Source organism: Schistocerca nitens, chromosome 5, assembly GCF_023898315.1.
Source record: "Schistocerca nitens isolate TAMUIC-IGC-003100 chromosome 5, iqSchNite1.1, whole genome shotgun sequence".
In the NCBI taxonomy this organism is placed as follows: Eukaryota; Metazoa; Arthropoda; class Insecta; order Orthoptera; family Acrididae; genus Schistocerca; species Schistocerca nitens.
This window is the reverse complement of record NC_064618.1, coordinates 676,952,349-676,965,656: the sequence shown is the minus strand read 5'-3', so window position 1 is coordinate 676,965,656 and position 13,308 is coordinate 676,952,349. Positions and strand designations below refer to the sequence as shown.

The 13,308-nt window shown below is 37.1% G+C and overlaps 1 protein-coding gene across 2 annotated transcripts in view; it reads left to right on the top strand.

Moving 5' to 3' along the window:
* The window catches only part of LOC126259463 (major facilitator superfamily domain-containing protein 10), a 171,227-nt gene that overhangs the window by 48,419 nt on the left and 109,500 nt on the right, over positions 1 to 13,308 (top strand). The window contains exon 1 of one of the 2 annotated variants that reach the window (XM_049956291.1): positions 12,527 to 12,893. The exons of the other annotated variant lie outside the window; for it this stretch is intronic. The gene's annotated coding sequence lies outside the window, so the exon portion shown is untranslated. Of the gene's footprint in view, positions 1 to 12,526; positions 12,894 to 13,308 lie in introns of those variants that run through there. 2 annotated transcript variants of the gene reach the window in all.

Below are 13,308 nucleotides of genomic sequence, written 5' to 3'. Positions count from 1 at the left end.
TTAGGTGTCACTGCCACCTCAGTTTTGCCCTGCCTGTTGTGCCTCTCTTCCATACTCTACTATAGCAAACTACATGTACAAAGGCTTATTTATCACAGTTTGACAATGATTTGTTTTGATCTTTCATAAAAGTGTTAGTCACAGCAGCAACACTAACAAAGGTCAAAATTAAATATGCTGCTAAAGTCTGATACATTCTCAGTATATTTGCCTTACTACATAGTGTTGTTTTGCCAGTGTATGACCTGAAATTTCATGTGGCACATAATATATACCCGAACATATTGGTGCTACCTGGATCCCTTACAAATGTAAAGTAAAAATACAAATACAGTTTACGTCAATGGAAAGATAAAATTCCTGTATATTTGAATTGAAATGACTGTTTCTGTGGTCCTTTATGAATTATAGCAAGCTTTATAAATTATGGCAATTGTGCACTGTGTTGACTGTTGAGGGCATTTATTACCCCTCCCCACATATATGTCCTGGTAGAATTAAGTAAACAGTGAAACATATGTGATTAATGATGTGTTTCTAGCTTTATTAATTGTAGAAATGTTACAGGTAAAATAGCCGAAGGCGTGACCTTCCAAAGAATTTTGGATGATGTGAGAGAGTCCATCAATTCCGAAGAGGTAGAAAGACTCCACCTTTTAACTCGAAAGGATCTCCATAACATAAAGAGGGACTTTGGAATTAATAGTCACCAGTTCCATGCCAATGATGCAACAAGTGTGAGCATCTTTTTAGAACAAATAAAAGACTGTGTTCTAATGAACAAAAATGTCATCGGTAATGTGGACTATTCATCGGACAATGATGTGATGATTGTGCTAATGACAGATCTACAGTGTCAGATGCTTCAGAAGTTTGGCCCAAAAACTGTATGTGTAGATTCAACACATTGTACAAATGTGTACAAGTTACTAGTAACAACACTATTAGTTCTTGATGAATTTGGAAGCGGCATTCCAGTTGCCTTCTGTGTTTCGAATAAAGAGAACACTACAGTAATGACCCAATTTTTTACCTGTGTCAAAGAGAAAGCAGGTCTAATAAAACCATCTGTTTTTATGTCAGATGATACGCAAATTTTCCGATGTGCATGGGCGCGTGTAATGGGCCTAGCAGATAATAATTTGCTATGTACGTGGCATGTTGACCGTTCCTGGAGAAAAAACTTAAGGAAAGTGTGTGGTGGCCCACAGAGACAAACCCAGGTTTACAAAGCCTTACGCATGCTGCTGGAAGAACCTGATGTAGACAAGTTCGGTGAGCTGTTGGAGTTGTTTGAGAGGGAACTCCAAGAAGATGAAAACACAAAAGACTTTGGAATATATTTCTCGAATACTTATGGATTCAGGCCTCAACATTGGGCTTACTGTCATCGCCGCAGTTTAAATATCAACACTAATATGCACCTCGAAGCCATGCATAGAGTATTGAAGTATTGTTATCTGGACGGAAAGACTAATAACAGACTGGACAAGTTGCTGCTGATACTTATGAAGCTAACGAGGGATAAATTTTTTGAGAGAATTGTGAAACTCTTTAAGGGTGGGCACTCCTATAGACTGCAGCAGATTCAACAACGACATACAGAGTCAAAAAAAATTGACAGGGGACAGATTGCGGCCAGTAATGATGGGAAGCATTTTCAGGTAAAATCTCAGTCAAAAAGTGGTATGACATACACTGTTGTCCTACAAACCTTGGACTGTGACCTGAAGTGCAAACTGTTGTGCTCTGCATGTGAGATATGTGTGCACAGTTTTTCTTGCTGTTGCCCAGACAATTTAATAAATTTGAATATATGTAAACATATTCACGCTGTCTCGATGATGTATGGATTACATTCTATTAAAACAGGCAAAATGATGGAAACTACTTCAATCAAAGAGGCTTCTGACATTTTTTCTTTGATGAAAAAACAAAGTGATAATGAGGAAATTGCCTCTCATGGAACACAGTTAAAAGCCAAATTGAAAGTTCTGTTAGGCCAAGTAGACCAATTGGATAGAGAAACTGTAGGTACTGTGGAAAAAGAAATTGACAGTTTGCTACTAATTGTTAACTCTCGCTGCAATAGGGAAGGTCGACATTGTGCCAGCAATGAAAAGGTGAAAGTACAACGAATACCTAATAAGCATAACATCCGTCCGAAGAGCACGTTTGCCAAACCGACCACTGACGAGAAGTTGAACATTGCTAGTGCACTGAAACAACCTGAATCTGAAGTGTTGACAGTACATACTGGTTTCGATCACACGTACTGTAAGATCTAACTTGATCTCCCTTTGATTTGTGAGTGTTTCATGGTTTGTAGGCCTACTGGGGAAACTCGCCATGTAAAATAATGAGTAACGCATCAAGCTTGGTACCTCTATGGTGATGTGGAAACCCAAGCATTGTTAATAAAGAAATTAATTCTGTGTCTGTGTGTTTCTTTTGTTTTTTATCTTGTTACCTATAGTTCCCAAATGTAATTGAAATACCCAGGTAATAATTTCAACATAAATTGGACTATGTGCATAGCTGTTTCTAATGGCTTTGCTTATTTTTAACAGGTAAAGTATGAATATTCAGCAGTCCTTGAGTATGCATGTTTACTAGTCAGTTGTGGCAAAAAAATCAAGGACACAAAGCAAAATTTACTTGATTGACACAATTGTAAATTGCCTTTTCAGTTGTAATTTTACTTTTTTTAGATTATAGTAATTGCTGGCCTTAATTTTCTATATTTAACATGTTGACTGACTTGGTTAGTGACAGATGTTTCACTGGCAGGCTGGGCACACCAAGTAAGGTGTGTGATTCTGCCATTGTTGGTGTAGCAGGATGGCAGTCAGTGTGTTAACCAGGCTCCTAGTAACCTGGAGCATGAATACTGTCTGCGGGATTGCCCTTTACACAGTCAGGTATCCTGTGCTGAAATATGTGTAAAACTGAATTTGTGGACACCTTTCTAATCGTTTAATCATTTGATTTTATAAGATACTGCAATCCCAAAAGTGTTGTGGAAATGATGAGGAATGTCAGATGCAAATATTTTTGCTCAATACAATTAAAGCGTAAAAATGCTGATAACATACTACCGGTAACAGTAGAGCTATCCGCTGTGACCACCAGCACCTTGTGCCAGCGAACCAGTTATTACACAGAACTTGGTCCCTAGTTCTCTGTGGTTGAAGAAAATAAAATTTCTGAGGTATGTTCAAACAGTGTTATTGGTATATTCCCCAGCATGATCTAAAATGTTAACACTGAAGTAGCATTGACAAGTGCATAATATATTTTGCAACTGAGAATAGATACTTAAAAACTGATGTGGGAATACATTTTATGAAACCCCCAGAATCAAACATGACAATTGATACACAAGCAAACCCATCCGAGTGGCACACTAGGTTATGCACCCATTGGCTGTAGGTACAGAATATTCAGAGAACTCTTCGTACAAATTTTATGGCATGCCAGAACTGGTTTTGCTCAAATACTTGGAAAATGAACTGTGGAATTATAATTACATATTTGGTGCAGTTTCCTGTGTTCCCAACATCTCTGTGGTGTGAATTTCTGGGAGAGGAGAGCTTACATTGGACCTGTCATGCATATGGTATACTTTTTGTTCCACTGCTGGCATGGTGAGGTGGTCCAGATTTCAAAATTAGGGGCCTAGGAATGAAACTCTTCTTAGTTTTAATATTTCAAAATGAACATACCTGAAAAGGAAGCTGAATTAGGACTTCCCAATACATTGCAACTTCTTTCCCTCCCTCTCTCTCCACAGTTCACTGCAGGTGACACTTGAAAGCACGGGGTTGGTGGTTTAGGTTGACCACAGTGAACTTGGTGAAGATTTTAAAGTAACAGAGTAGTAGTTGACATTCTGACAGTAATGGATAACAGTATGAACCATAACAATGAAATAATGTAAATTACTTAAACCATGAATTAAATCTACATAGCTTTGAACAGTCATTAGAGACACTTCCTAGCCACCGCGCATGTAGAACACATGCCACCTCGGACTTGTTTTGCTAGGTTTACAAGATCCACGTTTCAGAATTCTGCTAATCGGTAGTTCTGCCTCCTGTGGGAAGTGCAGGTTGGTAGCTGTCTCTTCAGATATGGTCTGATCAACTGCCATTATAGGGACTTTAAGCAAAAATGTGACTCAATTTTCTGTCAATGATGAATATATCAGTAATGTATTTACTACAAAGATATTCATGATGGTATAGAACTGTGTGAAGCCATGTTGTGGAATACCTGCTGGTAGAGTAAATTGTGCACTTCACACCCAGTGCATTGATTTCTTCTTAGGTAATACCACAGTACTGTTATCTCAGGCTTGTTAGTTGCTATGATCAACGAAGCAGCATTATGCCTTGAAGACACAAAACTAACAGCATTCTTAGATATTACTTAATATCTCCTAAAACAAATAAGTTTTATGTTCAGCTGTCAGAAACTGCTTTGAAATATAATAATAATAATAATAATAATAATAATAATAATAATAATTATTATTATTATTATTATTATTATTATTTTTTTATTGTTACAGAGTAGTAGTAGTAGTAGTTGACATTCTGACAGTAATGGATAACAGTATGAACCATACTATAATTATTGTTATTATTATTATCATTCTTTCTTTTCTCAGACGTTATGTCTGGTCAAAAATGGAAAGTGACGCGGACCTTGATCAAGCGTGACTTCCTTTTAACTGTATGGTGTATGTTACATTGCATTTAGGAACTTTCGAGTAATTGAACATGTATCAATAATTACAGATTTCTGTAATTGTATATATAAGTTTGGATGTAGCTGCATTGCGTTGACTTCCTCAGCCAGTTGGATGTATTTTTCAATTTTTTTTCCTGTTTCCTTCTGTATATTTGTTGTATTGGGTATGGATGTTTTGATTAGTTGCGTCAATTTCTTCTTTTTATTGGTGAGTATGATGTCAGGTTTGTTACGCGGTGTTGTTTTATCTGTTATAATGGTTCTGTTCCCGTATAATTTATATTCATCATTCTCCATTGCATTTTGTGGTGCGTACTTGTATGTGGGAACGTGTTGTTTTATTAGTTTATGTTGTATGGCAAGTTGTTGATGTATTATTTTTGCTACGTTATCATGTCTTCTGGGGTATTCTGTATTTGCTAGTATTTTACATCCGCTTGCGATGTGATCTACTGTTTCTATTTGTTGTTTGCAAATGAAATTGCAGTGGTGTAGCCGATGTATTTATATGAGTGATTGCTTTGTGTATTTTGCTAGTTTATGCTCGTTATTATTATTATTATTATTATTATTATTATTATCGTCATCATCATTATCTTTTTACATGTGTGGCCTCTTACCAGTTTGACAAGTACATCTGCTTTGCTTAATGAGGATACTTACGGCTTCAAACAAAGAAATGAAAAAGGTAGTGACAATGCAGCCTGTAAAGTTAGTTAATACACAGTGTGGAGTTAAATCTGCAGATATGATCCACAAATCCAAATACAGTTTTAAGATTATAAACCAAAATTTTATAAGCCTTGGAAGTAAGCACAGTGCTTAGGACATCTAACATACGTTAATAAATGAGATTTTTCAGTTATTACTGAGCACTGGGATACCAAAGGTGAACCTTAGTATGCATCCATTAACAAAGAATCTGTCCTCATCTTTCAGTAGGAAACTCAGGCTTTATGATGATGTTTCAAAGTTTGCAAAAAGTTGGAAGAATTACTGCCCCATATTGTAAGTTCTTTACCTGCTGAATATGTCATTGGACTTTCTGTGATGAATTACAGATGGAAAAGGAAACACATAATTGTGTGTATGGACAGTCCTCCATCTGCAAGTATAGGTATTTTTCTAGTTAATCTCCATCACATGCTTGCAGAGACAGATGATAAATACTCTGAGAAAATGTCTGGGTAAATAGGCTGTTAATTGTTCATGGTCTTATACAATCGTATCTAACAGGAATCAATTTTTACTGTTAAGAATGGTGAGTGACACACACAGATCTAACATTACTGATGTGTAACACAAGGTACGCAGAACTTTGTACTGGGACACTTTCTTTTGTTGATTTATGTAAATGGCAAAATACTGCTCCCCAAATTCAAGGATAATTCTGTATGCTGATGCTACATCCATTGCATGCAAGTGTAAAGATCATGAGCAACTACAAAAACTATGAAACTGTATTACAAATGAAATAATTCAGTATTTCTATGAAAGTCCTCTCATTGTCAGCACAAGATAGCAGCAGTAATGGATTTACACCCCACAAGACAGATTTTGAAATTGAGTTGTGCACTGGAACTGATATTGTCATCAAAGAAAACTACTGCTTGGTTACAGTTAAACTTTCTATATATAGCATGTTATAACATGGAAACTAATTACTGTACAAGAACACAACTTGGTAGCATTAATGTCAAGGACATGAGGAAGAGAAATAATGCAGAATCAATTCAACTAAAACACTTTTAATGTGCTGCTACAGTACACCACACCAGTACCATTACTGGCGACGGTGATGGAGGCTGCTATGAAAAGCTTGCGATTTTATTCGAATCTGATGTGGGAAGTTAACAAAACTTTTTATCCATGTGAGTAAACTTGAAATCACTGACTGAAAGCATAATACGCTTGGTAGACATAACTGGAAATGGCCTTTTTAGTTATAATTTTACGTTTTTAGGTTATAGAACTCCCCAAGAGATTATCTTCTGCATTTCTTGACCCTGACATGATTAGTAATGGATGTTTCACCACATGCTGTGAGCAGCATGGTAGTCAATCTGTTAAGCAGGCATTTAGGAACTTTGAATGTGAAGTATATGCATCTGTACAGTCGTGGCTAAAAAGAACAGCTAGAGTGCTAATTACTGTTTCAGGAATTATCCTTTACACAGTTAAATATGTATCTAAAAATGAATTCATGAATAACTTTGTAGTCATTTAATTGTTTGGTTTTGTAAGACATTATATAAAAATACTGCAGACCCAAAAATAGTCTGGAAACGGCAAGGAATATCAAATATAAGTAAATATTTTTCCTCGGTAAGATTAAAGTGTAAAATTTCTGATACCTGGTTGTTACCATATCACTGCTGGCCCCAGCAGAGCAGTCTGCTGTGACCACCGGCACCTTCATGCCAGCCAACGGGTTAATACACAAAACAGGGCAGTGCAAGACTTGATCCGTAATTCTCATTGGTTGAAGCAACTAAAATCAAATTTTTGAGGTGTGCTGGAGCTGTGTCATTGGTATATTCCCCAGCATGATTTAAAATTTTTGCATTAAAATGGCACTGATAATGCGTAATATATTTTGCAACTGAGAATAGATACTAAAAAATTTATGTGGGAATATATTTCAAGAAACCCTTTCATACCAAACCTGACAATTATATTGACACACAAGTAAACCCACCTGAATGTCACACTGGGTTACACAAGCATTAGCTGTAGGTGTAGAATAGGTAATTTACACAGAAAACTTTTCATACAAATTTTATTGTAAAGCACACTAAAGTTAAGGGAAAGGTGCAATGCCTAGATGAGATAAACTTGGACACGCAAGAACTGGTTTTGCTCAGATAGGTCTATATGGGAAATTAACTGTAGTATTATATGACATAGAACACATCTGAGGTGCAAATTTGTTGAGAGGAGCGATCGCATTGAACCCGTTTTGTATGGTGCACATTTTGTTACAGTGCTGGGATGATGTCATCCAGATTTCAAAATTAGTGGTCTCGTAATGAAACTCTCATCAGTTTTAATATTTAAAAATAAACGCCTCAAAAAGGAAGCTGAATTGGGACTTTCAATTAAATTGCAAAAATGTTCTTGTTTTGCACATTCACTGCTGATGACACTTAAAAGCATGGTGTTAGTAGCTCTTATTGACCTTTGTGTCAGCCACAGTGAACATGCTGAAGGTTTTAAAGTAACAAAGTAGTTGTTGACATTGAGGTATTAATGGATGACAGCAGGAAACAGCAATGAAATAATGTGAATTACTTAAACCAGGAATTAAACAAGTCTACATAGCTTTGAACACAGTCAAAAAATGGTTGATTCAAATGGCTCTGAGCATTATGGGATTTAACTTCTGAGGTCATCAGTCCCCTAGAACTTAGAACTACGTAAACCTAACTAACCTAAGGACACCACACACATCCATGCCCAAGCCGGGATTCGAACCTGCGTCCGTAGTGATTGTGTGGTTCCAGACTGTAGCGCCTAGAACTGCTCGGCCACCCCGGCCGGCGAACACAGTCATTTCACACTTCTTATTCACCGCAGATTTGTGTGCTATAACTAATACAGCAACCTTTTATTTTCTCATCTTTGATCTGGAACACGTGTCACATCTTACTTGTTTTCCTAGAGGAACTCTAGGTTTACAAGATCCACATTTCAGAATTCTGGTAATTGCTAGTCCTACCTCATGCTGAAAGTGTGGGGGTTGATAGCTGTCTCTTCAGATATGATCTCATCAACTGCCATTTCAGAAACTTGAAGCAAAAATGTGATTATTCAATTTTCTGTCACTAATGTATAGCTATATTCATGATGGTATAGAACAGTGCAGGGCCATCTTCTGGAACACCTGCTGGGTAGACTAAACTGTGCACTTCACATCCAGTGCATCAATTTCTTCATAGGTAGTATCATAGTACACTACTATCTCAGACTTGATTGTTGCGATGCTCAATGAAACAGCATTATGCCTTGAAGACACTAAACTAATAGCCTTCTTAAGTTTTTGAATGAAGGATATAAGAAGTAATATAACCCAAAAACAATTAAGTTTTACATTTTGCTGTCAGGAACTCTTTTGGAATCTTTCCTTTTATTATTATTTTGTGTATGTGTGGCCTTTTTGTGTAGTCTTCCCAGTTTGACAAGTACATCTGATTTGCTTAATGAGGATATTTACAGTTAAAGAAAAAGTGTTGATAATGCAACCTGCAAACCAAGATCATCCTCCAAAACTTTACGAGCCTAGGAAATAAGCACAATGATTTGGACATAATAGCATGTTTTTAATAAACTGGATGTTTCAGTTATTACTGAGCACTGGTATACCAAAAAAGAATCTTATTATGCACCCATTAACAGGCCGGCCGAAGTGGCCGTGCGGTTAAAGGCGCTGCAGTCTGGAACCGCAAGACCGCTACGGTCGCAGGTTCGAATCCTGCCTCGGGCATGGATGTTTGTGATGTCCTTAGGTTAGTTAGGTTTAACTAGTTCTAAGTTCTAGGGGACTAATGGCCTCAGCAGTTGAGTCCCATAGTGCTCGGAGCCATTTGATTTGAACCCATTAACAAAGAATTTCTGCTCATCTTTCAGTAGGGATATCAAACCTTATGGTGATGTTGCAAAAAGTGGTAATAATTGGTGCTCAAAGATGTAATTCCTACGTGTTGTAGGTGTTCCTGAACTTTCTGCGATAAGCTATAGATGGGAAAGGAAACATAATTTTAGATATAGACAGACCTCCATCTGAAATTACAGGTTTGTTTTAGCTAAATCTCTATCAGTTGCTTGTAGAGAGAGACAGTAAATACTAAGGGAAAATGGCTGGTAATTATGCTGATAATTGTTCACAGTTTAATAAAACATTATCTAACACAAATCAGTTTTCACTCATAAGGATGGCGAGTGGCACACACAGATCTAACATTACTGATAGGTAATACGGGGTACCCAGGACTTTGTACTGGGATACTTTCTTTTGTTGATTTGTGTAAATGATAAAATACTGTTCCTCCAATTCAAGGATGGTTCTTTATGCTGATGCTACACCCATTGCATGCAAGTGTAAAGATCATGAGCAACTACAAAAACTATGAAACTGTATTACAAATGAAATAATTCAGTATTTCTATGAAAGTCATCTCATTGTCAGCACAAGATAGCAGCAGTAACGGATTTTCACCCCACAAGACAGATTTTGAAATTGAGTTGTGCACTGGAACTGATATTGTCATCAAAGAAAACTACTGCTTGGTTACAGTTACACTTTCTATATTTAACATGTTATAACATGGAAACTAATTACCGTACAAGAACATAACTTGGTAGCATTAATGTCAAGGACATGGGGAAGAGAAATAATGCAGAATCAATTCAGTTGAAACACTTTTAATGTGCTGCTACAGTACACCAGCACCATTACTGGTGACGGTGATGGAGGCTGTTATGAAAAGATTGCGATATTATTCAAATCTGATATGGCAAGTTAACAGAACTTCTGATCCATGTGAGTAAAATTATTGTGTAAAATCGATAGTGCAGCTTCTTACAGAAGTCTCTTCAGGGACTTCGGAGTCTTTCACTTACATGTCAACATATTTACTCCCTAATAGTATTTGCTGTTCATAATAGGGGTAATTCTACTCTGTTCGGTGAAACGAACTTGCAAAATACTGGAAGGAAAAACAATATCCATGTAGACTATACATCCCTGCCTACGATTCACAACGGAATTTCACATTCTGATCGAAAGTCTTTAACAGGTTGCTGCTAGACATCAGGCAGAAAACTGAAAATCCTAAGATATTAAAAAAATAGAAAGTAAAAAAAATATTTTATTAGCCTCTCCTTCTATAATTATAATTAAACATAATGTTTCGACTCAAGGATGCATATGCTAATTCACACTAAGGTTCAAATTAACAGGGTTTTAATGTTACCATTATATGTAGGGCTGCCAGTACTCATTGTAAAATTCTGAAATGCTTTGTATGAAGTATGAGAGAAAAACAGCACTTGAATAAAAAAAAAACATTTCTAGCTTTCAGGGTCATTACTTCCTTCCTCTGGGAAGATGAATACTTTTTGTGACTGGAAATGAGGGGAAGATTACTTAGACCACCCGTATAGAACACTTATGTGACACATTCATGAGTACTGCTCCAAAGTTTGAGATCGAGGTCAGATTTAAGCAACACATTGAAGCAAGTCAGAGGCTGGATTCTAGATAGGTTACCAGTAGTTTCAAACTATGTGCGAGTATTATTTTGTATAACACTATTGAGAAAATTTAGAAGGCATGAGAAATCAGGGATCGGATGACAGACAGCCTTTCTTCCCTCTCTCTATTTGCGAGTGGAACAGTACTATTTGGTTGCTTGCGTAGTATGTATATACATAAAAATACGGAAGAAAATTGTGACTGCCTACTACATTAAGAAGTAATAGTTGAACTAACCTAAAGCTTCGTGATTTACTTCAAATGTTTTGTCCCAGTGACACACTCTGACAATCAGTGACTTGCATCTATAGCAGTCTTACAATTTGGAGATGTCAGTATTGCATTGATCTATTAATATTCCCTCATTGAGCTCTTTTATCTTAAGATCACATAAACTGAATTTTTGAGAAACTACATACAGGAAGATGTGATTGGCATATAGCTGTTTGTTTACAGAAAAACAACGATCAAAATTTAAGCATATCGGTAACACACACAGGGCAAGAGCACTATACTGGATTTCGCCCCCCTCCTCCCCTTTTCCCTAGAAACCTTGTCAGTAGTAATAACTTTATTTGTAGCATAGTCTGAGGTCTACATTAGGTTGAAAAGCGATAATTTCGTTGACAGTTGTGGAACACAGCGAATGAGGAATAAAGGTTGTGGTAACAGACAGACGTGTGTCTTTGCCTAATATTTGTTTGCTGCATATTTAAATGCACTTTCCCACATTGAACGCATTTCTCATAATAAAAAAAATAAAACTACTAGGTCATCCCCAAAAAACATATATTAGAAAATGAACAATCATCCGACGTGTTTTGACGAATATTACGTACAGATATCGTACACAAACTGGAAAAATGCAATGGGCGTTCCACTACGCATCCTTTAACATATTTGATTTGTTTTTCCGCATTTGCTACTGCTGGTATGGGTTCAAAGACAAATTCGTGCTGCAAACGTCTCAGTGGTAGTTAGCCTACAGTAGTAAGCTGCAGTTAATGCGTGAAAAACATTTAGACACATTGTCCGCAATGCGTAATATGTGTTATGCTATAAATCACTCTGCCTTTCGACCAATAATTTGTAATCGGTTGGTTTCAATCAATCACGTACGACTCTAATATGTAACTTTGACTACGCTGCGGATTTAGCATGTCACCATAATGCAGATTATTCGCATTTAAACCTTCTTGCTACATTTTATTCTGCTAACGGAAGCTTCATTCAAACAATCTGGATTGATTTGACATTCCAAAACAACAGCCGAAGGCAAGTCTGTATAAACACTGTAGCCAACATGTGACGTCACTTACGTCAACAGAGTTGCTTACAGGTCTAGTCACCAGGCAGCGCTGTCACGCTTTCAGCCTTACTGATGACGTCATGAAGCGATTCCTCGGGGCCCGCGAGACGCACGTCATGATTTGTTTTCTGGAATGTTACATCTCTGGAATTAATGTGATCTGTGGATACGGGTATAGAGTATGTATATCTATGGTTAGCGGCATTTTAAGAAAGTGCAGGGGAAAGGTAGGTGGTGGGCGTGGTGTAGAAAGTGGAAAAGTGAATGCAGGTGATAGCGGAGAAAATGATTGTCAGATGGAGAGTGGGGGTGTCCTATATTCGTGCTCAGTACGTGTCTCATCGTGTCAAGACAGTTTGGTGATGGTTTATGTGGTAGTTCAAAAATGTTTTAACGTGACAGTGAGCGAAGTGCCTGAAGTGTATTCGTGCACCATCGGCGCTATAGATATCTTTTTCAACAAGTAGTGAATCCGGAGAAATCATGTTTTAGTGAGTCATAGGTGCAGAAACCGGTTTTAATTTTCGGCAGTAGTTTTGTGGAACCCACAGCGCTTCCTCTTAAACATTCACGTTTGTAAGTATTGTACTGGAGTGATTTATTGCTATTTCAGCTATCCACACACATAGACGTGTTAAGTTTCGTATTCCACCTGACTTGAACATTCAGACAGATCCAGCATTATTACTGTTGTTGTTTTATTCATGTAAAGACGGTGGTGACCGGCCGAATATATAAATTTATATATTTTTTTGTTTGCGTCTTACACTCCTCGGAAAAATTACCTAACGACCCCAGAAAGCCAGTGTATTTCAGTGGACCTTAAAATGCTTCAGTATATGGTGAATATTTTCACGTATCTGTTCATGTTCAAACTCTGTAAGCCTTGTACTAGTATGCTATTAGATACACTTTGTTATTAGAGTGGAGGCCTGTAAGTCTACTGTTAGTACAGTCATGTATTAGTATAGTTTAATTTCATTAGTCAGTT